Source organism: Balearica regulorum, chromosome 9 (assembly GCF_011004875.1).
Source record: "Balearica regulorum gibbericeps isolate bBalReg1 chromosome 9, bBalReg1.pri, whole genome shotgun sequence".
Lineage (NCBI taxonomy): Eukaryota > Metazoa > Chordata > Aves > Gruiformes > Gruidae > Balearica > Balearica regulorum.
The window spans coordinates 24687399-24714252 of NC_046192.1; the positions used below are offsets into that span (position 1 = coordinate 24687399).

The following is a 26854-nucleotide window of genomic DNA, read 5'->3' on the forward strand; positions in this document are numbered from 1 at the left end:
AATACAGGTGACTAACAACAAGATGAAATGAATCCTAATTAGCTGTCAGCACACTTTCTGGGACCATTCGAGTACTGAGTTTCTGCCTGAGCTTTCTGGACCCAGCCAGTCCTCCTGGGCCTTACGGTGCGCTACGAGGCCAACGTCCTAGGTGACTGCTGCTTGGGAACAACTCATCTGTGTCCTCGCATAGGCAATTAAGGCTCTAATTAAAGTGATGGAATTTGCTTTATTTTCTACAGTGTCCTTTCAATAAGCTGTTTTTTACAATTGTAGATACGGCTCTGATTCTTTTAAATAAAGTTAAGTTTTATTGGGCATGGTGAGTAGAAAGTCAATGTTAACCTACAGACAATAAAACATTGCTGCATTATGCAAAATATTGTTGTGGACAGACTAAATTCTGTTTGTAATCCACGCATTAGACAGGACTGAAAGGCCTCTATTTTGGTGAAGATCAGTCTATTTTTCTTCCTACCAGACTACTGAGCCTATCATTTTTCAGCTGGGATCACTTGCCTGACTTGCCTTTTGATCTTCCTAAAAGCAAATGGTAAAATTAAAGAAAAGATGATTGTTACTCATTATTTCTACCTCCTCTTCCTACCTGGCAAAGTCTTATTAAATTACCATAGGTACAAAGACAGCTATCTGTTCTCCCTGATTGTAACGTTGCCCCGTCCACCTGTATCCTACATAATCTTGCTGCTGTGATCCCTTGGGGAGATATAAATTTTGCTGTCTGGTTCAGTTTGTCTCTTTCCAATCCATAGATAAACAGAAATGGAAAGAATTTTATCAGTGAAATGCTTAATTGAAATTTCCTTGGCTTTCATACAAGTCTGTGTAGGTACCGACATCTTCCCAAGCACTGATCATTGGAAAAGCATCGACACCGCTTCTTCAGGTGGTGAGATCTACGTACCCGTGGTGTAGATCTGAGTATCGTTTGAGGTTAGGATGGCATCGTACTTTGTAGGTAACAGATGCTGTGAGATACTCATAGGATTATACATTTGTTTGGGTCACTGTACCCACGATATTAGTGATATCACTGATAACGTCTGCTGATAAGAGCGTGTATCCCGGGAGGCTGGTCCTGCTGCGAGCTGGGTGCGGTGTTCACCGCTGGTAGAGACGTAGCGTTTGTGGCAGTCACTGTTTTATCCTTTGGGTTGTCAGCAGACAGCATTTTTATGGCAACTCGGTTCAAAAATCAGTTCGGCCTATTAGAAATAATAATCATGTTTAAGACAATACTGATAAAACACTTCTCTGTAGTAGTAAGGCGTGACTAGATTAATTTGTTTGTGACTGGTTTATTTGTGCATCTTTTATGAGGGTAATTACTGCCTTCCACCTGAATAACGTGAAGCAATTTTCTGTTGGAGCCGAAGAAGAGAAAGGGGGGGTGTTATCGCTATCATACCCTCCGTGCTGCATTTCACTGCCACGTACTCTCGTTACAGATAGCGGAATGTTTATTGCCTCATAGATCAGCCGGGAACGTGCCGCCGTGCCGCCGTTATCGCACGAGGATGGCTCTATCACCGCGCAGGAGGACCGAGGCACTGGCTGGTGGCCGAGCTGTATTTCTTACCAGACGTGACCAAATCGGATCGTTGTGACAGTCAAGGACAAATGTCTGTTTATATTGAGTTTGTGTACTGTGGACGAGTTTGGTTTTTTCAAATATAAGCTCTTTTTTTTTTTTCCCCCCAGAGGTGTGTAGGGATGTGTGTGGTTTACAGTGGAGGGACTGAAAGGACAGACGCGTGCATCAAAATAACATTTGTCTGTGTAGCACGCATGAAAGCACAATGTGCACACAAAAAAACTTTAAAAATATTTCAAATGTAGTGCTATATGTAATCTTTACTCTTCATTGATTTCATTTGGAATCAGTGTGGTTTTTAGCTGTTTAAATATAAATCACTGGCTTAGTCGGCATGTGTTCCTTAGCAGCTCGTTGTAGCAGAGAGAGCAGGTAAATCATTTCAGCCTTTAATTTAGATGCTTTTTGATACTGAAGAGTGCAAGCTCGATTTTTTGCTAATAGAATTGGCAATTACACAGGCACTGAAAGAAGACAGGAGCCAAAGCTCATGTCTTGACTCTAAGGAGGCAGGACTGAAAGCCCTTGAGAAGGCACCTGAGGGGCAGGGAGAAACGCTTCGCTCCTCCCCATCCCTCCCATCCTCCCGTCTCGAAGACCAAAGGAATCAATCCCGGCAGGAAACTTGTCTAAAGTCTGCAGGCAGGCAGCACCGAGCGTTTCTGAGGTGGTCCCAAAAGTAAAGCTTGTAATGCAGAGCTTCACGCTCACGCCACAGCGCTGCGTTGCCCTTTGGATCATACAGACACACCGGTCTCGTCCCCGGGTACGAACCTAAAATGAAATCCCTTCCCGTCCCAGGATAGGGGTTAAGTGGTGGGGGAATGGGAGCTCGAGCGATACATAGAACAGCAAAAGCCTTACTCACTTCCCTAGAAAACCTTTACCAATATTTTAATTGTCTGACCTTTATAAAAAGCACTTTTTTCCTTTTTTTTTTTTTTTTTTTTTTTAGCGACCAGCATTATACCCATATAGGAATGCAATTCTGTTAGCCTTCTTCAGGTGAACTTTCATATAGCGCATGTATATATTAGATTAGTAAGATTTATTTCTTTTTCCCTGTAAGTATGCCTCAAGATTGGCCAAATCATTTAAAGTGAGTCATGTTTAGTCCAGGGAGCTGTGGTGGAAAAGCTGTTTGGAATAGCAGTATGGAAAATGCCTACCTTAAGCTGCACCTCAATCCTCCAAAGCCTCCGCAATCCAAATCAGGTGAAAAAGCAACTTATCCAAGTGATTTCGCTGAGAACCGGAGGTGACATGCTATATTTTCCTATGCATATATCATCTCGGGTGCTACGAAATTACTGATAATTGAGTATAGACTGGGGGGGGGGGGGGATTGTTTATGACTTTGTCCTGCCAGAGTGACAAACGCAGCCTTGAAGTGGTGCTCGCTCTGTTTACCTCCACGCTTTGAGTATATTCTCAAGGCTATTGCTTCTGCCTACTGCCACAGATCCCCATCAGCATTTTCGTACCATTACCTTCAGCGAGGAGCATTCCCTTAATTTCTGCCTTGTTTAGTTCTAGACTATAAATAACACTAACTGCTCGTGAAACCGAGTCTTGCAGAGCCCTACCCTGGAGGCTACTCAAAACCTGAAAATTTCATTGGTTTGACAGTCTTTACAGACTAACAGCTAATATATAATAATCATCATGCCAGTTGGAAATCCGTAATTATGACCCACTCTAAACAGTAGCACAGTAGACGAGAAATAACGTCGAGTACTCCGCTGAAGGAAGCGTACTGAGAGTATTTGTCAAGCCATTTGCTCTATACGATTCTTACTCTGGCTCCCTCTCACCAACTCCCCAGTCAGTATGATGGGAAAATAAATACAGATATTTATGCCCATTTCTAGGAATGCAGTTGTCTCAGCACATACAGCACCCAGGAGGGCTGTAAGAAATAAATTCGTGATCTACTGCGTGTATATGCCAGCTAGGATGCATATGTGTGTCGCTGCTTCTAAGGACCTAAATATTTTAGATGAGGGAGGCTTACAATACTGTGAATGTCACCGATATGTCAAAGGAACAATAAAGTTATTGAGCTTTTAGGGGTCTATTCTTCAGCCTGCTGCTGGTTTCCTGGGTGAGCTGGTGTGGAGTTATCGTCCGTGCTGCTGCGGAGCTGGTTGTTGCAGCCCAGGGGCTCCCTGGCAAAGGTCCCACAGACCTGCTCCAGAAGTCTCGAACCCAATATTTAGGTGATATAAACTCTCCATCTCTGCCGATCTAACAGGAGCAAGGCCAATTTACGCTAGCTGAGGATCTGGCCCTGTAATTAGGCAACAGTTTTTCTGTTCAGACAGCTGCTTGTGTGTAGTCAACTCATTGATGTAGTGGCTGGGATGTGCAAATGAGGTAGAGACTCTGTTTTGTGCTCATTAAAGAAGGCACTAGAAATCTCATATGGCCACCATCTGCCGCCTTGTTTGTTGAGTTTGATCATTAGTCAATGAATGGTTCTACTGAAATTCAGTGATTAATCTGCGGAATATGATTCTCTTTATCATGATGAAGGATGGCAGAATTTAGCTCGTTAGAATAAAATTGTACGGATGTGCAAATTCTCTTCAAAAAAGATTGGGATTCGTAGAGCAGTTAAGTACAAAAACGGGAAAATTAGCTGTGAGTTTTTGTAATGCCTATTTACAAACACAAGCTCCTTGATAAAAGCTGGGAATATCTCTTGTAGATACGCAGAGACTAAAACAGCAATGCGGCTGTGCTTAAAGAAGGACTTCTAGAAGGCACACAATGTCTGCGGGCGATTTTAATGACTGACACCGATTTCAGCAAGCTATTATGAGGTTTTTCTTTCTAGATGGTAGAAGGAATATTTCATTGATGGGTGTTTTAAAGTGTTTTCTGTACACTGGCTTGGCTCAATTTGTCTATAATGAATAAAATGAAATATAGTGAAAAGGGGAGTTATTAATGGCCCTGATTCATTAAGTATGTAACAATCTTTAATTTTCTCTTCCTAAAAAAACCCAGTTCAATTAGAGATCTTGGAGTTTTTAATTGCATGTTGGAATAGTTTTTCAAACAACAAAGCATTAAGTCTCGTTATGGATCCATTTCATTTTTTATGTGAAATGATTTGACCATAACTGATACTGACAGAGAATTTAAATAGTCTAAACCCAGTCTGGCAACCAACGTGGCATCATAATGTGTACAGATTTATAGTCCGTGAGGCTGCATAGGATATACGTCATGGTACGTTTTGGTTTTGTACTGGTATCTTCAGCTGTTTTCTGTCTTGAGAACGCAAAATATATTCTCTGTTGTTTTTACTGGGCATTCTTCGAATCTGCATCATATGTCTACAAAACAATTTGAAAAGCTGTGGATTTATTTACTATGTTTGAAGAAATCTGTTCACAGGGCTATTGATGATTTTTTTCCTGCATCTATACGCAATTTCACCTGTTACTTTCACTCCCATAAAGAAAACTGTTTACACAGAGGTTTACTTTGGATCAGTATTCATGAATAAAAAATAAAGGTTAAATTTCTGAAAGAGCATTTTTTTGTGCTGTAAGTCTTTTGCATTTCACATTGCTCAGGGAAATGAACGCTTCCAGCAACCGACTTGCAATATTTATTTCATGTGGATGAAATTTATTTGCAGATTTGTCCCATTTGATATTTAGAAAGTGGCTGGAACAATGCGCTCCTGCCCAAGAGAGGCTGCTTTGTGTGGAGCTGCTCAGCCTGCCCATTTGGCCACACTTGTGTTTCAGGAGGAGCGAGGACCAAACTTGGTTTCCTGCGGAAGCTTTGCAGCACCCTGGGGAGGCACAGCTGCTGGCAGGGTGCGATGCTCGTGCTGGAGCTGGATCCATTACCGTGGCTACTGATGAAGCGAGTCAGTATCTGCTAATAGGACAGGCAGGTGAAGATATGGAATATATAGGCACAGCGCAAGGAAATGGGTCCACTTTATTTTTTGTTCTCTGCTTTGATAGAAGAAGTGCAAAGGAATTGGATTTTACTTGTGGATTTTTAAAAGTAATTTTTTTTTTATTTTTTTTTCCTAGAAAAGGATAAGGTGGAGCAAAGCTTCCAACTTCAGGTCTAAACTATCGAGTGAAGTCCCCGGGAGCCCTTTAACTGGCTCTAAGGAGCGTTCAACCGGGCAGCTAAACAAAAACGATTTCCCCCTCCCACCCAGCACAAAAAGGGATTGAACAGAAGGAGACTTTTCCTTATCAATCCCGCAGGACCAGGATTTCCAGCAGTAAGCGATGGTCCTCGGGAAGCTTTCAGACTCCTCCTGTCTGCAGTCAGGTATTTTCTTTTTTGACCAGGACTGCTGCCCGGGTGCTGGTGAGAAGGTACCCGGCCCTTTCTGTGGAAGACTGGGATATCTCAGGAATGACTTTGCCCTCCTTAGACAGTACTTGGGTAGAAATATGAAATACAAATAAAAAGCAGCTGTGGTACGATAGTTATTCTGACTTGTTAAAAACAACACTTTTAAGAACTGCCACGGCAGAAATAAACACTCTAGCTCTGCGGATGTCTCAAGGGAAATAGGCGCTTGCTTTCTTTGTCTCTTTTTCTTTTGGGAACAGGATGACAACTGATATATTTATATATAGGAGAGAGTCTGCCTATTTTATCTGAAGACTACAAGAAATTATTCAAGCTTCAAGCAACTCTTTGCTCCGTACTTTTAGGAAGAAAATCAGCAAATTGAAAATCTTCTTGCCTTTCACAGGAAGGATGTTGCCAGAAACAAGTACAAGAAAAAAGGCTGATGGGGATGAAGACACAAAGAAAAGCAATTCCTTTTCTTGAAGAGGAATCTCCTCATTTTGGGATGGAGGATAAACAGAAATTTTACTTGTAAGTAACTTATAAAAGGTGGGTTTATGCAGTGGAGAATGTTGGAAGACTTCAAGATTTTATGTTAAAACAAAACATTGAAATTGTCTCCAATTTGAACCATTTGGTTGTTAACGTAACAGAAATTATATTTTAAGTAAATTCATGTGCTTTCTCAATTTTTCATGTTTCACTTTCCCCATCCTCCAGTTAGGAGCATGGATTCGTGCGATGTGCAAAGAGCAAATGGAATTTTCCAGCATCGCCTAGACGTCAGGTGCTGAGTGCATCTTGTCTGCGTGCTAGAGAGTGTCTCCTTGAAATGGCAAGGGAAGGGTATAGCGTGGTGCCTGTTCGCTAATATAGTGTATATGGCTTTATTACTGCATTTATGGACCCTGTTTTCTCCAAAATGATGTGCGGTTTGTTAGATGTTATTAAGAAAGATAATATTTAGTCCTGCTGACAATATGATGTATTAATCTTTATTGCTTTGGTATGCTTTTAAGCGTTTCCTTCTTCAATAACCTTCTGTAGCGTGGACTATACAAAATACCAGCAGAGTAAAATGTAATTGTACTAAAATACGTCCTTGCATTAAATTTTCTGAACATAAAATCTTGAAACACTTACAGTATGAAAATACTTTTTAGATAACATTCGCAAATTTAATCTTAGCAGTACCATCTGAAGCATCAAAATGAATTAAAAGTGAAGGTAATTTTGTTATAGGTGGGGTTATTTCTATATGGGATAGAGTATTTGTTAAAGACTGAGCAGTAGATAAAAAGAACACTGAGTGAAAAACATTTTTAGTATGCTTTAAATCTAGATTTTAATTTCAGAGCATTCCCCCTAGATTTCACTCTGTGAAGCAGTTAGAAATCAGACCTGAGCTGGGCCCAACACCATAGTTTTAGTATTCTGATAGAAAAAAAAGGGCAAATTGCTAACTAAGCGCTGTTGTGTGAGGTCTCCATTTTTCCGAGGCATTGCCATTTTTTTTGCCTCTTCCCAAGCCTGGTAAGGAACACGGAGAGGTGCCAGCCCCTTCTCCCACCTTCCAGCCCAGCGGGTCCCTTGGGAGAGCTGCAGGGAGGGGATGGCAGAGGGGTTTTTTTTTTTTCCTCTGAGTTTTAGAAGTGCCTAAAGATAAATAGATCAAGTTGTTCCCCTTTTGGTACATTTTTACAAGCACATGAAAAAGAAACCGGCTTTTGGGTGTTCTTGTAAATATTTCACTAGAAAGTGGCCTCATGAGGGATTCTGTATTTTGTTAGAGCCAGATTCCTCAGAAATAGTGCTTTTAGTAAAAATTGCTTTGGGATCACATCAACATGTCCTAGTTTCCAATCCTGCAGTGATGCGAGGCATTTCTGAGAGGATGTCTCTTCTTTTCGGGAGACATTTATGGTAATGTATAAACCTCTAGATCATTTACTAATTTTTACATAATTAAAACTTCATTAAAAAAAAAAAAAGATGACTAGGAGTCTTATCACGTAAGTTGAATTTCTGCCTCGCTTGCTAAACATCTAGCTTGTATTTGCACGACGAGCGGGTCGTTTCACATACGATTTGCAGACAGCTGTCTACCTGATCTGAAGCCCTCCAAAATCATGAAGAAACTTCCTCTTGGGTTTAAAGGGCTTTTGATTCAGCCAGAAATTGCTACAACTAGTTCTGTGGCTTCTGTTCGCTGAAACAGAAGCTGCATAGGCTTGCAAACACATTTGTGGGTCCCATCCTTTCATCCTACTGCGGAATCAGTGGTTATTTCTGAAAAAGGGGGCACCTCAGGGTAAGGACAGAGTACATGCCACCCTCTGGATTTTCTGTTTACGCTTTAGCCAAAAAGTGTTTCATTTTTCTGGGAAAAATTCACAGAAAGAAACTTTTAAATGCCAAAGCAACATGAACCAGTGAAGTGGTAAACAGCTATTTTGACATAATTTCCCTACTTATGTGTATAGCTAAGCACAGAATATTCTGGGGTTGTTTTTTTAATCTTTCTTTTCAGAATGGATAAAAGAAAAAGAGCCTTCCTACTGAAGGACAGTTATAGTTTCGAACCTCTTTCTTCAGGCATGTTATAAAGGCATCTATTTAAAAGCAGAGCACTACTTAAGCTTTAAGCAGCCATGAGAACACTTACTACTTAGCTGGCAGGCAATAAAACTTTTATTCTGCGTTCTTCCCTAAAGGTCTGCTTCATACCATGTTTACATAAATATACATATATTTAACCATATATATATATTTAAATAGGTATATAAAATGTATGTATATAAAAAATATCCCCCCCTAAATGCTTTTCAAATAGAGGTGAATCTCACGGTTCTATAGCTAGGAAAAAGATTGGAGGTGACAGCACGTGCAACATCGAAACGCAGACGTTGGCAAGCAAGCGGTGGGTAACTGCTCCCCGGATCGATACGTACAGGTCCCTCCGGTGAGCCTGACCTTGAGGGGGATGCTTGCATTCAGTTTGCTGTGTTCGGGGAGTCCGGGAGCAACGTGACTTGTGGGTGGGTAGAGGTTTATTTCAGCTGACGATTTTACATCTTATTTCAAGGATATTTTTGCTTTTGCTAGGGGTCCAGACTGATTCCCAATTGACTCTCTCAGTATCACTGTTTCAACTGACATCCAAATATGTCAGCGACAAAGGAAATGTAGCCCCTGATTTTTTTCTTGGTATAGACTTGTTTTTACAGAATAAAGCAGTAATTAACACTATTAGTTATCTTCAAGAGGCTGGCCCAATTTCCCAGCACTTACTGCATGAGCTGCATTCATCTCTTTTAGGAAGGATCCCATTTAGAGCAGGCAGAGCTTTGGCTTTTTACCTGAAGTGGAAGCTGGTTTTCGAAAAGAAAGGTAACTTTTTATTTATTTCCCCTAAAAGATAGTAAAGAATTGACTGTGTCTTAAGGAGCAAAAAAATCATCATGTTTTTATTCTGCACATCTGTTGAGAGGTCTTGAACACTTTTTGCCTGTAAGTATATTGTCTGCTTGGTAGAGTTATATTATGAAGATTAGATGAGAAAAGTTAACTTATCATAAAAGCACAATTGCATTTGGTTTTTCAGTAAACCTGGATTTTTAAGGTGCGTTTAGGTCATTGAATATTGGAGCCCTCAAGGAGATTGATGGCACGAACGAGCCTGACTTTGTTCTTCTCCCTGAGAAATACTTTAGGGAAAAGACAGAGGAGTGGTGCTCTGAAAATCTGAGTCTTCCTAGCCTGTTGGAAAATAAGTAGACCTTCATTATATTCTCATTACTCCAGCTCTCAGCACAGAAAGGCAAAAAATAAAGGTCACTAGCTTTTACCATCTGTGCTAAAATGAGATGAAGGTAATAGAGAACTCCAAGATTTATTGCTTAGCAGCTGATTTGAGGTTCCAAGTAAGTAGTAAGACATATAATCCTATCTCAACAACTTCTTACTTTGTAAGGGCATGTTCCACAACCTGCTGAATTTGATTGGAAAAATCAGAACTTCTTTCATCAGGCACTGGATCAGGCTTTACAGCTTAATTGGAAAAATGAGTCTGAAATACCGACTTCTGAATTTGTTTGACCGAAGAAAAAGGATTTTAATTTGTGAAGAGATTTTTTTTTAAAAAATACATCCAACAATACGAAAGGAAAATGATATTTGGATTTTGTACCAGATGATTTCTGCCCAGGTATGATGTTCAATAAGAGGAGAGACTTCCCTCAGTCCATTTAGAAAACATAACCTTCATTCACCTGTCAAACGACCGACGATGGGAGAATGAAAGCTGGGCAAGAGGCTGCTTCAGCAAACTTGAGAAATAATTTTCTCCTTAGTGCAGTCAAAACTCAGCAGCATCAGACAACTCCTCGTTTCCTCGACCAGCGCTGAATGTGTAAGTGCCTGGTGATGCCTGGCTTAATTGCTCATTAAAAAGAAAATTTTGATGAAAGAGAACAAAGTCTGAAATGTTTTGAAAGTAAACACAGTACTAAGAAGGAGGCCAGAAAAAACCAATTACTTCTGTACTCTGTCTGTACCAAGCACCTTCAGAAACATTCTGCTTGACATGGTCCTACTAAACAAGGAAAGAAAGTCCGAATAAAATGTCATCGGTATCAGTCCCCTTAAAACAGATATTTGCTATCTAGGTGTCGTCTGGGTTCAGAGACACCTTTCCGCTGTTCAAGTCAAGCTGGCTCTTGGCAAGGTTTGCATAACTGCTTAATTTGATTCATTACAGAAGTTGACTTGTGCATTCATTAGTGTCTTTGCATCCCTGATTAGGCTTTCTGACGGCTTTGCAATTTGCTTTGCAGTTTCTCCCTGCTCTTTAGAAAACCTCTTCTCAAAACACAACGGCTAACAATCTGCAATCTGCCGACGGTACGAAGGACGCGCGACACATAACCACGCACGTTACAAGATCCCATTGATCGCGGTTTGCAGATACGAATATCAGCTACTCGAAGGTCGGTATTTGGTGCTCTTCTGCGAGACGCTATCAGCTCCTGGTGAGATGGATAGCAAAGGTCAGTAGCTGAGCTCCTGGAAAGAAATGAGGTGAGAGAACCCCATTGTGTCGGACGCTTTGCAGCTGACTCAGCAAGGCCAAACGCGCAATCTTTAAATTAAATACTTTGAAGCTGAATTAATTGTCATATGAGCTTTAATTCTTTTAATCAGGTGCCTGTTTTCATCTGACCAAGAGATGTTATTTCTCTGTCAGGGTTTCATGAGCAGTGCCTGTCTCACTCGCTGTCTCTCCCCACCTCTCTGCTTTTCCTGTGAAAGGCAAAAAATACTGTAAAAAATACTGTGCTGCTAATATAGACAATTCCAGCATTTCCGAACTTTCTCCCTATTTTAGCTTCAACTATCCAAAGCTCATCCTTGTCAAGCAAAAGAAGAATGTCTTGCACTTTCATAGTACTGCATGTTGCTCAGAATGAGAGATAAACGAGAGTGCCACAAAAATAGTGCGGGCAGTGCAATTTTAAAAGCAAAATTTGAACAAAGTGTAATTGCCGTGTGTGAGTATCACTGTGATCAAACTAAATACGCACAGCTATTAGAAAACCTGTATTTTATCCCTAAGTGGACTTGGCTTCTCTGTGACCACTGCATCAAGGAAACAGCTGGATTGTTAATACACATCTCTGTCACATCAGTCCACTTTGTGCCACTGAGTACTTTTACTGTATTGTGGACACAGTCTGCAATTATTGAGATTATTGAGATTTATCCCCGATTACTGAGATTTTTCCCGCAATGGCTGTGCTGACATAGGCACCGTAAACCGATTTGTTGTTTGAGGCTTTGCACCACCTCTCATTAAAGCCGAGAGCAGCCCACTGCTGCCTTTTGGGTCAGCGTATCAGTAAATTTGTATCGGATTCTTTCTGCAGCTAACCTTAACAACAATTCCTAGTCAAAACTGTTCACATTTAAGCGCGCATTTAAATTGCTTTCTTGTATCTGAAATACACCAATTAAGTATTAAGCCCTGGTAATGTATTAATTAGCTTTTTTGGGTTTTTTTTTTAGTTAATGCACCTTTTAATTAACTGAAGCCAGAAATGCACCTTACATCTTTAAAATTCTAATCCTTTAAATCATTACCAGTTTCATCCTAAGCTTACCGAAATCAATAGATAAACTCCTGCAGCTTTCCCAAGAGCTAAGTACCTGTAATTACAGCTGTAAGGTGAGATTCCACAGTTTGGACAGAAACTTGTCTTGAATATTTTGCTGCTTGGTTTCCCACTCTGCACAAAGGGTATCGTTTCCAGCCTACGCAGTAACGAGCAGGGCTCAGTGAGTGTTGTGTACCTTTGATTTTAGTTTTTAATGGTCTCTAAATAACGGTCTCTACAGTGTTAACAGTCACTTGGGAATAAAATTCAGTCTTCGTGTGCTGGATTTAGAGCTTGTTAAATGCAAGTGAACTTTCAGCTTAAATGGGTGCAGCAATCTCTGCGGCTCATCCATGTTCTGATGAGCTAGGCTCATCATCTTGTTAACAATGTACGAGTGTATGAAATTCGTAACAAGTTAATTCCTCAGGCCTCTTTCCCAAAGAAAGTAGTACAGACTTCCAGCCTCCTCTGCTCAAATGAGACACTATCAGGTGTCATAGTAACAACTCAGTGAATATCATTTAATTCTTATTCATGAACCAGTCTGGCTTTAGTGGGAGGGATATATGCACATGAGAAGAAAGAATCTTGTCCTTAATCTGGGACTGGAGGAATCCCTGAAGATCAGCCTGCTGTATATATGTAAATAAATGGTTGCAGGGTAAACCTGCTCAGTCATGCAGACATTCGGTGAACAGTTTTAATGTTCTTGTTTCGATAGAGGATAATTTGATTTTTTTTTTTTTTTTGAGTACTTAATGGCAGGATAGAAGTTAGAATAAATTAAAAGAACGGAGTTTTGAAGAAGGAAGGAAAAAAAAAAAAGCCAGTCTAGTCTCCCCGAGTCGAGCAGGGGATTAACTGCCTCTGTGAAAAAGTAAAAAGTGAAGTTCTGCTTCACACTGGAAGGGGTTTGGTATGGGCAGCACGTACAGGGAGAGACGCCTCTCCCTTCGGTCGTTCCAGGATCTCTAGCTTATTTTTAATACAGAGTTTTAGGTGGGGAAGAAATAAGATATAATAAGCAATTACGACAGCACCAGTGAAGTCACATCCCCAGGGATTTCTCCCTTGAGATTGGCTGGGTTTGACTTCAGTGCCCAACCAGGGGCTGGCTGGGGCTGAGGGCTTCCCAGGAACGGGGGCATGCCCAAAGCAGGGCTGTCCACCCCCGCTCTGTTACAGGCACCAAAGTCACCTCGCCGCACCTCTCCGAGGGAAAGGCTTTTTCTCCTCCATCCAGTCCACATGTCTTCCTGTTTCGTAGGAATTAGGTTCTCCGAGATCTTCACACTTCCATCAGATCTGTTAGACCCGGCCAATGAACTCAAAGGGTGCGAGGGAGAGATGGATACAGCGTGGTCCTCAGGACTGAACAAGCCTTGGTTCCCCAACTGGGAGAAAAACTCCCAAAAAGCTAAACTTGTCAGCAGAACGGGAAGCAGAAACTTCAGTGTTGTTCTCTGTGAAGTACAGTGCTTGAGCTCTGCCTCTTTTATTTTTTTTTTCTTCTTCCAACAGCCTGATTTTCACAGTGTACCTCACCAAATGTATAACTGATTTTGATGTGGAATTCACTCCTGTTTTGTAGCCTCGAAAGCCGTATTTGATGAGAAGAGCCTTTTCCCAAAAGAAATTCATGATCATGAACAAAAAGCAAGGCAACTCTGTGAGCGAGTCTGCAGTGAAGGCAAGATAAAAAGAAATAAGAAGCAAGCAAAGCTGGAAGAAAAACAAACCTCCTCTTACGAAGGAAGGTGTCTATAAAGAACAGCACATACCGAGTGAGACTGCCTTTGCTACGTGCTATTAGTTTTTACAAAGCATTCCCTTTTTTCTTAGGGGCAACGTTTTCAGTCATTACTTGGGATTTCATCCTTACACAGCTCTTAGGTCTTCACTAGGATCCCAGCTCTCTCACTTGTACTGTGTTTTTCATCAAAGTAACTGAAATCAATGAGGTTATTTTTATGCTTTTTTTTTGGGGGGGGGGGTCTGTTTTGAATCATTTTTCTGACTGGAGTCCAGCTGAAGTTTCTAGACATTCAGATGTTCTTGGAGTGTTTAAAAACTGAGAGTGATCAAATCCAGATCTGATTTAAACCAAATAGTTTGGGTTCAGTGTAGTCAGCTATTTACCTTCTTCCAAATGTAAGGTTTTCTGTAAGACTTTCTTGTTGTAACCCTAAAAAGAGAAATGCGATGTGAGGCCAGAGAAGAATCTGATATTTGCAGGGATTTTCTTCCAAAGCATGTGCTCTCCCCAAGGTCTGATATTCATTAATTCAGATTAAACAAGTACTGACCCCAAACTTGATCTCACGCTTCTACCGGACATCCCTTTGTATCTGTGAAGCCATATGCAAATGACAATTAGCAGCTGAGCTGGATGCCTGATTGGATTCGACGGTGTCAAAACATTCATCACGGCAATCGTGGCGCTCTTTCCCTTGGGTTAAAAAATGAAAAAAATATCTGGTGTTTCTTTGGACGTGAAAAAACCCCACCCCAATATTCTGACATGGTTTTACTCTAATCTCCTTTTTGAATCTGAAGGGCAAGAAATCTCTGTAGACAACCTAATTTCCTACATTTTCCAGCTTAGTACCTGTTCTGGATAAATTTGGGGAAAGTAATTGACTATTCAAGTATTCGCTAAACTGACAGAAATGTTTTAAGAGGTACTTTTTCTAAAAACTCAAGCCCTAATTCTTTCTGCGCTGGGAGCTTTCCTATTCATTAAGGAGCAAGGTCAGATTATAGGAAGAAAACAACAAACTGGTTTCCAACCTGAGATGCAGCGTCTGCTCAGGAAATACTGCTCTCTGCAGTATACGGGTGAGTGTTTGTCTTATCATTTCTGCTGGAAAATATTTTCTCAGTAGAAAATGGACTTTATTCAAACCAATTTACATATCTTACCAAAATAATGTTAGTATATTGGCTCATCTTCAAGTTTAAGTCAATCTGCAAAATATCCTGTTGTGGAATAATTTGCATGTGTAATTTTCCAGACCAAATCCTGCAAAGATTTGAGATGTTAGTCACATTGAATTCAGTAGGACTATTCAGGTTTACATATGCTTTTAAAAAAAAACAAATCTCAAGTGCATAGTCGTTTACAAGGTCAAAACTTGTTTCTTCCAGTAGCATGTAAATTTTAAAGTAACTAAAATCTCCTCCTACAAGAACATGGTTGAAGGGTAACATGCTAATGGGTAATATCAAATACATGTTCATTAATTCAGGACATTCATTTCCTACAGGAAAGCTGGAGAGGGGCTGGTGACAAGGGCATGTGGTGGCAGGCCAAGGGGAATGGCCTGAAGCTGCAGGAGGGGAGATGGAGATGGGATGTGAGGCAGAAATCCTTCCCTGTGAGGGTGCTGAGGCCCTGGCACAGGGTGCCCAGAGAAGCTGTGGCTGCCCCTGGCTCCCTGGCAGTGTTCAAGGCCAGGTTGGATGGGGCTTTGGGCAACCTGGGCTAGTGGAGGGTGTCCCTGCCCATGGCAGGGGGGTGGGACTGGATGGGCTGGGAGGTCCCTGCCCACCCAAACCAGTCTGGGATTCTATGATTTTAGCACCTAGTGGCATGGATCTAAGAATCGGTGGACAACTTCATGAAGTAAAGCAAGCTGAGGAGAATTAAGTAGTTAAGCCAAAGACCTGAAGAATAGAACTTTAAATTTTTTATTTTTTATTTTTTTTTCCAGAACTGTATCTCATATCTTCTATCTGTTTTCTCTGATAATTTTTTACAGTTCTCCTGTACCATTGCCTTAATGACTTCGGGACCTCAATTACATGCATACTAGATGCTTGACGCTTTCTAAGCGCTGAAAAATTATCCTTGCTCTGAGAAGCTCTAAGTTAGATAATGAGAATAATCAAATGGCATAGTGAAACGAAACAAGCAGTTCTCACACATGAGTATGAAGGTAAGTTTGTAAATGGTATGGCAAAGATCAACAGGAGGGTCTTAACTGCAGGGTAGAAGAAGATAGACTTTGGCTGACCGCTGCACGGTTAGGGGATGTGAAAAGGCAGAGGGATGATTATTATGAAGGGTGACAGAAAGATGTATCTGCCAGCACAGTGGGAGCAGAGGGAACTTTCCCTTTTGACTGTCTGATGCTCGCACGAAACATTTTCTTCTCCGTATCAGTTAAACTTAATTTCAAACCTGAGGAGTTTCAAGCAGAGGCCAATTTTTAAAAATTGATCTGCTGTAGCGATGCCCTTTCTTGCCTCCCAGAAATGGAAAGCAATTGCTGTACATCTGCCCCAGATCAGAGCTATGCAGGTCCGAGGTGCAAATGGGCGACAGCTTTGCTGTACCAGTGACTTAGGCTTGATTATTTCTGTCCTCAGGGCTTGAAATTAAATCTCTATACTCTCGAACAAAGAAGATTCCTGCCCTCCCACCACACCTGCTTCTAGTCCTAGGAGATGGCAATCTATCGGACTTTAAACTAGCGTCACCTTTGTCTACAGAAAAGCTTTTTTGGTCAATCTCAGAAGTTTCTAAAACATTATTTATGGCATTCTCTTCCTTTAGAGCCTAGGCAAGCCTGAATTTAAAAAACTCAGAGTGACAATGAATGTTTGTAAAACGGCCACAAATAACTTTTGCGGTATAGATACAGCACACACAGACTGGATAATACATTACTCAGTTGAAACGTGCTTGTGACGACTCCCGTAAGTGACAATAGCCTTATCTCAAACTCATCCAGATTAAAAGCTTTCTAGATGTTCTATCATATATTTCCAGTGCTTTTAATGTCACAATATTTCTCTGGTTTAGAGTAGATTGCTTTTAGGCTAAAGCTGTTTTGTTCGTGTACGCCTGTTCAGCTAGTGATGGATTGAGGAATATTTTTTTTTTTTGCATTTGCACAGTGTGCCCTGGGAAAAGGCTGGGCTGAATTGCAGCCCCTGTGCTGACTGAGGAGGATGAGAGAAATTGCTCCTGATGTCCATTCCTACGGGAAGAAAGGAAAGGGGCATGGGACAGAGCAATTCCTCATGGAGCCACGCAGAACAAGATCATGACGAACCCTGTGTAATATATTGTTTCCAAATACAGAGCTCTGAAATCTGTTTCAAAAGGGGTTGCAAGCTTCACAAAAACGTCAGGTAAATGGGGATAGAAGTGAGTATTTCTTAAGGTCTCGTCATCCCGTTCAACCGAAACATGGTTCCTCCCCTACGTCCTCAGGGAAGGCAGACCCGGCAGCCCAGCTAACGCTGCTCGGTCCAGGACGGCAGCCCCTCGGGACAAAGCTGGCGTGCGCCTGTTGTGGGCATTGGTGCCTTAATCAAATTGTTTTGCATAATAAGCTTAGCTGCGTCCCTGTTTTAGTCTTTATTTTGCAAGGCAAACCTACCTTAAAACCGAACGGTGGGGAGGTGTGATACTGTTTTCCAGGTAGTTGTACGTGTTAATCCTTTAAACGGCTTTTGGGAGCAGTTAACGTATTAGTGACGGTTATTCACATGAGACAGTGTTGCAACAGTAGTTAGTGACAGCTATTAGCACAAGAAAACTAAATATTTTATATTGTGTTTGGAATTACCACTGCCTAAATCCAGGTTACTTTGGCTTAAGCTTTCAGCTTCTGAGCGTGGGTGTCATCTCTTTTCCCAGAAGATCAGTAAGTTCACTATTGGTCTCAACTGAAGCTGTTTTGGCAAACTTCACTGAATTAATATATATTTATCTCTGAAACTTAACATGTTTGGGCACTGATCCAAACCCCATTAAAGTAAATGGGAAGAGTCCTGATGGTTTTATTCCTTTTCAGACAATGCCTTTAGGACAGTGCAGGTGATAAACAGAATTATGGGTTTGGTGCAGGATTCTCAAAAGAGCCGAAGTGAGATGCTTTTAAAATCCCTGCCTTCAGCTTCTTAATGTGATTGAAGTTTATACTCTAGGTTAACACACTAGAGATATCCTATTTCTTTGTATAGTGCTCGTCCAGTGATAAATAAGATTCCCATAAAAGAAAATAAATATGCCGTGGCAGTTCTTTGAATGGAGGAAAAGGGTGTGTGGGTCTTGGTGATCCTTTTGAAGTGTATTTCTGAGTCAATATCTGAAACTGCTATTTCTAAAGGAAAGTTTGACTTGGGCTTCCAAACTTCAGTGAAAAAATTCTTAGTCTTTAAACGTTACTAAGGTCAGATTTATACTAGTACCTTTAGTCATCTTGACTTCATTCTGGATGGAGGCACTATAGAGTTGAAAATCCAGGTTCCTATTTGCCATGAGAGCCACTCTCTACCTGCAGCAGAGTATTTCACAATAATTACAATCATGTACAGGCTTGGTACTGCCTATAAGAGTGCTACGACATTTGTGTATATAGCATTTGCTGCTCAAATTGGGCAAACAAGGCAATCGTGGAACTTGTTTCTCAGGAGGGAGGAAACCTCTTCGAAGTCACGAAACAATTTTCACTGTGTCTGTGAGTGGGGCATTTAAAGAAATGTGTTCCCTTAAGCCAAGTGATACTTGTAAGAACGTCATAACTCTAAGTTGTAACTTTCACTTATATGGATTTTTGCATGGTTAGATCTGACATCCATTCAGATGTAGAAGTTTACTGAAGGGGGCTGATATACACAAAGTCCTGTTACAGGTCAGAGATAACGTTCCCAAAAGATGTAGACAAGTTCCTTACATAGGACCTAAAGACACTGAGCAATAAAACTTCAGAAAAGTCAGTACTGTTTTATCTAATTTTCTCTGACAAGCGTAGTATTTTGAAGATAAGTCTCTCTCCTGGTTTCAATAATTTAATTGGTTTCAATCATTCGGAGGGGAAAAAGTGCAATAAACTGTGCAATAATGACAAGTGCTTAATAGCAAAGCTCTGCTTTCACCGTCATTGCACGTCCCTGGCTTGAAGATTAGCTCCGTCCCTGCGTTGCCGAGCACTGTGCAGCTGGAGGTGGATCTCCATCAGGCTCTTCGCCCTTCTTGCTCTGGTTCTTGAAATGGGGCTGTGGGGGTTAGAGGGACAAGCATTTAAAAGAAGCTTTGCGATGCTAAGGAAACACCGGTGGTGAGTATCTCCTGATCTGCTGTTGTCTGGACTGTGTAAGAAAGGTATGGACTCCCTGCTACTGGTGTAAAACTGGTAGAATATTATTTTAAAGAATTTCTCACATGGTAGCAACCACGAATCAGTGCAGCAATAAGCACTAAAGGAAATGGATTCATTTAAAAGTACGTTAAAGATGCCTGTCGAAACGATCATCTTTGACCTTCAGAGACACTTCTGTTGAATACACTGTTAAGGAAACAGACCAAAAAGCACCTGGAATCAAATACACGTTGTCTAAAGCTTGATCCTACATCTTGGAAGGCAGAATTTTTGCCATTGGCTTCAATACAGGCAATCCCAAATCCTTAGGTGAGGATTTCCTGATGCGTAGCATGAACGCGTCTGGTGCTCTGCAGGCACCTTCAGCTGCAGCCCTGCTGACGGTGGGACCGGGCAGGGGATGGCCAGAGACCTCAGTCCTTCGCCGCCGTGCTGCATTTGTTCAGTTCCAGCTCGCAGGGGAAGCTGTAGCTACCTCAAACATCTCAGTCAAAGGACTTGGTCCCTCTGAGCAGTTCGTGGCCGCGTGCGTGCAGTTACGATCTGACACCCAGCGTTACTGGGTGCGCAAACCTCACCCGCGAGTTCCTCGCTAAAACTACTGGGGGAAGGAAACATTCGTTACTACCACGAGAGATTTCTGGTGCCAAAATCTGGTCAAATTCCAGAAATCGAATGTAGCTCCATTCCCTTCTCAACCTTCCCTAATGAGTATTTTCAACTGTCTTGTTTCAGAAGAGCAAGACAGACACTGAAAGATTACAAAAATACTTCAACAGGCAATTCTATAGATTTTGATAATACTTTTTACACGTGTGTAACCTGTATGGAAAAGATAAATTCATGTTTTTAAAAGCAGGAGTATTTGCATCTCAAAACTTAGAAGGGCAGTAAGTCTGTTTTAATTACTCTTTATCATTCTAATACAATCTCAACAAGTACAGCCACTGCTTTGCACTCAGAATAAAAAGACTGCAGCATATTTAATGCTGCTGTGAACCACTGTTTCTACCAGAGCCCTTTCTAGACTCTCAAAAAACCCTAATTCACCAAGGGATGACCTGGCTTTTATCATGTATTTATAGACCAAAGGTCTACGATGAGAGTCGATTCATTCAGGGCGATTACTAGCCATTACAATTTGTTTCCCCCAGCATTAGAAATACTTCAACAGGGAAGTTGCATTAAACACCACCTCGCTGTTGGCTGCCAAGTGTCCTGCAGTCAGTCCCTGGCGGAAAGGTCTCGTGTCAGGCTGCCCATCCACACGACGTGGCACGAGCAGAGCACTGACAGTAGGTGGCCGCAACGCTAAATGAATTTCCTATCCTGCAAAGGCTGTAAAAAAATGACACTGCCAGACGAATGGAGTAAAGTGAGTATGGAACTTCAGAGAGGAAAAACCAGGCTATAATAAACCGAATTACTGATTGACTGGCATAAAGCAGTTTAGCTGTAATGCTAGTGACATCAGTAGAGACGCGTTGGAACTGCAATTGATTCAGGCTTCAAAAATAAAAATTAGAATCAAATATGTACTCGTATTTTGAAATCTTCAACTACTGACTACTGACTACTCTCAGTAACGACAGTTAAAGCACAAAAGTGACTTAAAAAAATCACCTGCATCTCTAACATGCTACCCACCCTGAAAAGCAATCAGTCAAACATTTCATATTTTCAGTTCCTGGCATCAGTTTATTGGAGAACCAGAAGATCTCATTGGTATGTGATCTTTAAATTGCTTTTTTTCCTGTTTTGGTTTTGAAATTAATTTTATTCCATTTACCCTTTGAAGAAACTCATAAGGTTAACAGACAGATTTGCCATGCTTCTGCTGAGCTGTGTTTTAATTTTTTTGAGTAGTCCCTGAGCCTGTTCGTGATGTTAAGTGCATTTTAGGGGCGGAATGAATTTGGTCGTAAATCACTGCACATGTCTGAGTTGCAGAAGGATAGATAGGGTCTTAATGCTGAGGGGGTGGCTTCATTTTATTTTCCACTCTAGACAAGCTGGGTTGAAAGCAGCTTCAGTAGCCATCAGGTTGTATTTATGGGGGGGGGGGGGTGGGTCTGAGTGGGGGGCAGCACGTGAAGCGTTACCACCTCTGTCTGTTGTGCTGCTCATCCTGAGGGTCGGATCAGGGTACTTTTAGCTGGAGGTGTGTTGGTGTGCAGGCAGAACGCATGGGGAAAAAAAAAAAAAAGGAGGGCAGAAAGAGGAAAAAAAAAAAGTGTTATCACATTCTTTTCACACACTCTTCAGCCTTTATTACTTTGCCCGTATCTGCAGGTAGCTTCCACCTGCTGTGGTTTGCCATAAAACGAGAAGGCACCCTCTTTCGTGTGAACCTGACAAGGATGTTGCCAGTTTTCACAGACATCTAATTTCCTTACCTATGGCAATCAAAGATCGCACTACCGGGCTGTTTGGAAGAGGAGATCATTATTGATCTCTCACAACTTTCTGTCTCATTAAAACAAACCTCCAGGCATAAAGGCAACATTCAGAACATTGCAACTCCTTCACAAAGCAGCATCGGTGGCACGGTACCACGAGTTTCAGGGGATTATGGATGTGTTTTGTGGATGGCTAACAACGTTATTGCACAGCTGCTTTATGTCGTTCAAATGAAGATGATACGAGTAACGCTTGGTTTGGGGGTGAGGAGCTCTCCCTGCTCCAGCCGCTTCTGTCTGTCACACTGCCGAGAAAAAAAAAAAAAGAAAAAAAAAAAGATTTACATTTAATCTTGCCGATGTCCTCTACCTTCAAGAAGGATTCATCGTGAAAGAATGGTATTGCCATAGCAACGAGGAATTTTTTTTCAGACGGCTATAAAACTGGTGAATTTCCAAGACACAAAAGCTTATTCAGAGCCCAGAAGTACCTGGATAGAAAACAAAACAGATGGTAAATTCTCCACAGCTTTTGCGGAATCATTTTTTGCCAGTTATTCTCCACTTTCCCCTATGTCCTAAATGTTTGTTTTACAATGAATTTGTGATCCATGACAGATTCAAGACTTTGCTCAGTGGAATTGTAAGTCAGCACCACCGCAGTCTGTTCACATGAACGGCTAATCTGCAAAGGACAGGAAAGCTGCTAAGCTGCTCCGAAAACATCGGTGATCTTCTTTAGATTCTCAGCCGTCAGAAGCATTTCTTAATTCTGTTACACAGAATGATATTTTTCTAAAGCTTAAGGAGTTGCGATATCGAGAAGTCATCAAGCAGAAAAGTCCCTGTCTTGTCAGTGACTTCTAAAGATGCACCTGGCCATTACTGCAACCTGAGATTTGAGTCTAAGAGGGAAATTTTGATTATAAAGGGTTTTAAACTCTGAAAGAATTGGTATTTCAATACAAGCAGCATTCTCCATGTATATCAAGTATTGATTATTGCCTTAATCACTTAGCAATCACTAGACATAACTTTTTTGCCTTTATTCTAGCCATTTTTCTCACAATTATGAGAACTCTCATACTTTGCAACCGCCACAAAAGAGGAGTCCGGCTTATCCTTAACACTTCTGCATAACGTATAGCTGTAGAAGTGGTAGAAAAAAGGTATTACAGTTCAGGTGATTGGAGACCGGCTCACTGAAATTCAGGAAGAAGAGGCAGAAATAAATCTTCAGTTTAGTAATGTATTTTTGGTATTGTACTTCTTTCCGTTATCTTTTGTTGTTTTTCACAATGTAAAAATTGAAGGCTCAACATAAAGAAATGAGGATGTTCATGCTATCAAGCTTCTCATAATTTAATGGGAATTTTTCCATTGGTTTTGGCAAGCAGAAGATCCAGCTCCTCCTGGACTAATTGCCACCCATCTCGGTGAAGACGAGAACCCTTTGCTTGCTTGACTTGTGAATATTGCAGACTGGGAGCAAAGCACGTGAATAGTCCCTCTCTGCACAGCACCAGTAAACCCCGGACTGCCGGGCCCTGGGAGTTGGCACTGCTTTTGTATTACGCCTCGGGAATGTTAATTTTGCCTTTAAGTTAATTTCTGCTCTAGTTTTCTGGTCCTTAAGCTGCTTGTGAACTTGTTTTAACACAGAAAAAGTGATTTACTACATCTAGCAAGGACGCTAATAAGGAATTGGAGATATAACTTTATTTTTATGATGGAGTTTGCCAGTATCAAATTTTAATTCTTAACCACCACATTTTCAGTTGTAAACCACTGCTCTTGAGCATATCTATAGTCGCTTAAATGGGCCATTTTAAGTCTTCCATTTGCCAAATGCCTGCAGGGGAAGTAATAACTACAGTTAAAACAGCATATAGTTACAGTATGCCCTGTGTGTAAGTTTTAAAATGAAATGCCACCTCTTGAGTGGAAGAAGTTAAAACCACCTGCTATTTCAAGCCAATTACTATCAACGATCATTTGTGCTAGGTCCTTAAAGAAAATGCAGATTATACAGTATATATAGACGGAGCCATATTTTCTTCCTTGTAATTGTTCGGTTGACTTTAATTTGTGATTTCAGAAGGTATTTGACTGCGCCGTGTCACTGTTCTTTGCTGGGGAATGAACCCCACACCAGCAGCGATGGGACAGGGGGCTGCGGTGGCAGGTTCTGACTCTTGGCCGTGCTTCCAGCTTAGGAGGGAGGGATGCAGCCTGATCTTCAGGACCCACAGATGTACCTTGGGTAGTTGATTTAAGGGTGATTTCTTCATTCAGCAGAGAAGGGACTTATTCTTACAAAAGAACAAATCATAGGCTCCCGTATTAGGATATAGCAGAAGTCTATTAGGTTATTTTCTTTATTACATCAGATTTAACTGATCCTTAGCTACTCTTGCCATTAGGTTATTTTCTTTATTACATCAGATTTAACTGATCCCTTAGCTACTCTTGCCATTAGGTTATTTTCTTTATTACATCAGATTTAACTGATCTTTGGCTACTTTTCCTTCTCACAGCAGTCCTTCTGCTAAGATTTTTCACTGTGTCTGAATAAAATTAAGCATTAAAACAAAGAAATACTTATATTGCAATATTTTTCAGAAGGAATCCTAATTCCTCATCCCAATTTTCCTTGTTCCTCATCCAGCGACAGTTGAAGTCCCTCAGTACTACTGTAGTAGCGTTTGGCACTGCTGAACTGGAGAATAGTAACCACATTTCATCTCTTTATTTCACTACTATAAGGCAGCATTTTGGGGACTTTATTACAGCACCGTATGATGGCAATCGGCAAATGGGTGCTGAGGGGGAGACAGGAAATTCCCCACATCTTTTCACATTACCTTTTTTAACAATATGCCTTTAATAAAAAAAAAAATAAAATCTACTGTTTTATGATCTGTGTTGGATTTCAAATGTGGAAACTAAGATACATTTTAAATGATGGGTTTGAATCAACAACAGATCATTTGTAGGAGATGCAAATGGATGCCATAAAAAGAAGAGAATTTCCCGTTTTTAATGATTACACAATTGGAATTTTTATCGGAGCATCTTCAGAAATAAATTATGGAGAGTCTTGCACAATGATCAGCATTCAGAGAACTATGTAGGTCTCTGAAAGCAAGGACCTCTATGAAGAATGTAATATTTCTAATTGTACCTTAAGTAGTAGTTTGCTACTGAACAAAAGCTGAATAAACCCCAACACATAGCATGAAAGCAGTCCACTTCACAGCAAACCCGAGAGATGTGCAATAATAGTTTAAATACACTTTGTATGTTTAGATTTTTACTTGTTGAAATAAATAATAAAGACAGGTAAGGTCAGCTTAATTGGTAAGGAAAATGGAATTGTTAATGTTCTGTGACATTACATTTCACTGTGATATTTTCTAATGCCAAGGACATTTAATAGTTGATGAGAAACCAAAGTTCACAGTAATGATTAGCATTAAGTAATTTTTCCTTTCCTTTGAATACGTAGGTTTCATGCTTTTTTGGGGAATGCTGAAAAAGTCTGCTAGATCACAAAGTGGAAGGGACATGGAATAATCACACAAGGATAGAAAGATGTTATTTTCTGAAATTACAATCTAATAATTAATAGTTAAGTACTGTTTTTATTCAGTACGTGTTAAAAAGATGAGAAAACTTCAAGTTCAGAGTAAAAATTCTCTTTCTCTATCAGCTTATTATTTGCCCATACAATGATTGTCTGTTCGTCCTAATACAACTATCACAAAGATGCATTTGAAATCCATACTGACTAATTCATGCACACTGTGACTTGATATCTAATTCTTTCTTTTGTCAGCTTGCTGGAATTGGAAGAAAATGTCTGATCTTATTCCTCTGCTGGAAATTTTTACCTGAATTTTCTACCAGTGAGATCTTCACTTGTATTTACTTGCAGGACTAATGTTTTAGTCCGTAACTCTGGCATGTCAGTAGAGATGATTAATTTCTATTGCTTTTTGGTACAAAAAACTACTCCAGTGAAGCTCTTCTACAGTAAAGCTTCCCCCCCACCCACCTTTTATCTTCTTTTTTCTTAATGCAACAGCTGTTTCATGCTTGCTTATATATTTGCTGAATTTTTTTAGATGCAACTTGAATCTTTTTTTTTCTTTATTTGTGGTATTGTCAGCAATTTCCTGACAGATATTCTGTCTTGTCTTTTCTCGCTAATGATCCAATAACTAGACTACAAAATTTACACTGTAAAGACATCTTTGTTTATAGCCAAATACCTAACGTATGCTAATTGCTTTGTCTAAAATTCTGGTGAAGCCACGACTAAGGTTGTAATTTTAACACAGATGTAGTCAGCAGCCACCCCCTTATGTAGTTATGAGGTAGTAAGTACTTTTTTGTGGGCTCTACTAGGCTTTTACTTGGGGAAAGGGCTCATTTGTAGAGTACCAGTGTTTACAATGATCATATTCAATGATGACATTTTGTTAACAGTTTTCTGTGAAAAGCACAGCAAGAAATCTATCTAGTAAGGACCTCTGGCATCTCTAGCAGTATTCAGGCAGAACTGAGATACCTAAGTCCAAAATAATAATGTAAAAACATGGAAAACAGATCACTGATATCGATACTAAAGCTCCCTAACCGTCACAGTTCAATTTCTGCTCAGAGCTATCCCAGTTTGATTAGCTTGCTGGTCACAGTCGCCTAAGTGGGATCCAAAATCCATCTCTTTTTGAACTTCATAGGCTTAATCTCTTATTCATTATCAAAGCGGGCACAATTAGGAAAAAAAAAAATAAAATGAAGGTGGTCACTTGAAAAGAGGCCAACGATGACAGTTCAGAAGGCGGCACAGAAACAGAGCCTGAAGGAGACGGGAAAACCCCCTCGCTAATAGGAGAGCAAGGATGTCCCTATCTAAATTGCTAATTATGGAAAGAAGGGTTTGCTGGGAGGTGAAAAATGTTCATTTGTGACCTCTTTGGTTGAGATGATAAGGGATGAGGTTTTCCCCTTCCTTGGAGGGATATGGAGCAGATTATTTTGGAGGTGGATATGTTTAGAATTGTCGTTCCTAAAATGAGAACAAGAAAGAAATTCTCACATAGAATGAAGATATTTGGACAATCGTTGCTGTAGATCAGCTTCCTGAGATGCTTTCCTCTCCATTGTGCACTGCATTTGGATAGTTTACGCAGAGATAGAGATACCACGCTGGGAGCTATGTGC

The 26854-nt window shown here is 40.6% G+C and overlaps 1 long non-coding RNA gene across 1 annotated transcript; it reads left to right on the plus strand.

Annotated features, from left to right (window-relative positions):
• The first annotated feature begins 5702 nt into the window (after positions 1-5702).
• Positions 5703-16039, plus strand: LOC142603007 (uncharacterized). The gene is made up of 3 exons (XR_012836878.1): positions 5703-6487; positions 10792-14949; positions 15873-16039. It is a non-coding gene; the product is annotated as an uncharacterized LOC142603007 (long non-coding RNA).
• The last annotated feature ends 10815 nt before the right edge of the window (positions 16040-26854 follow it).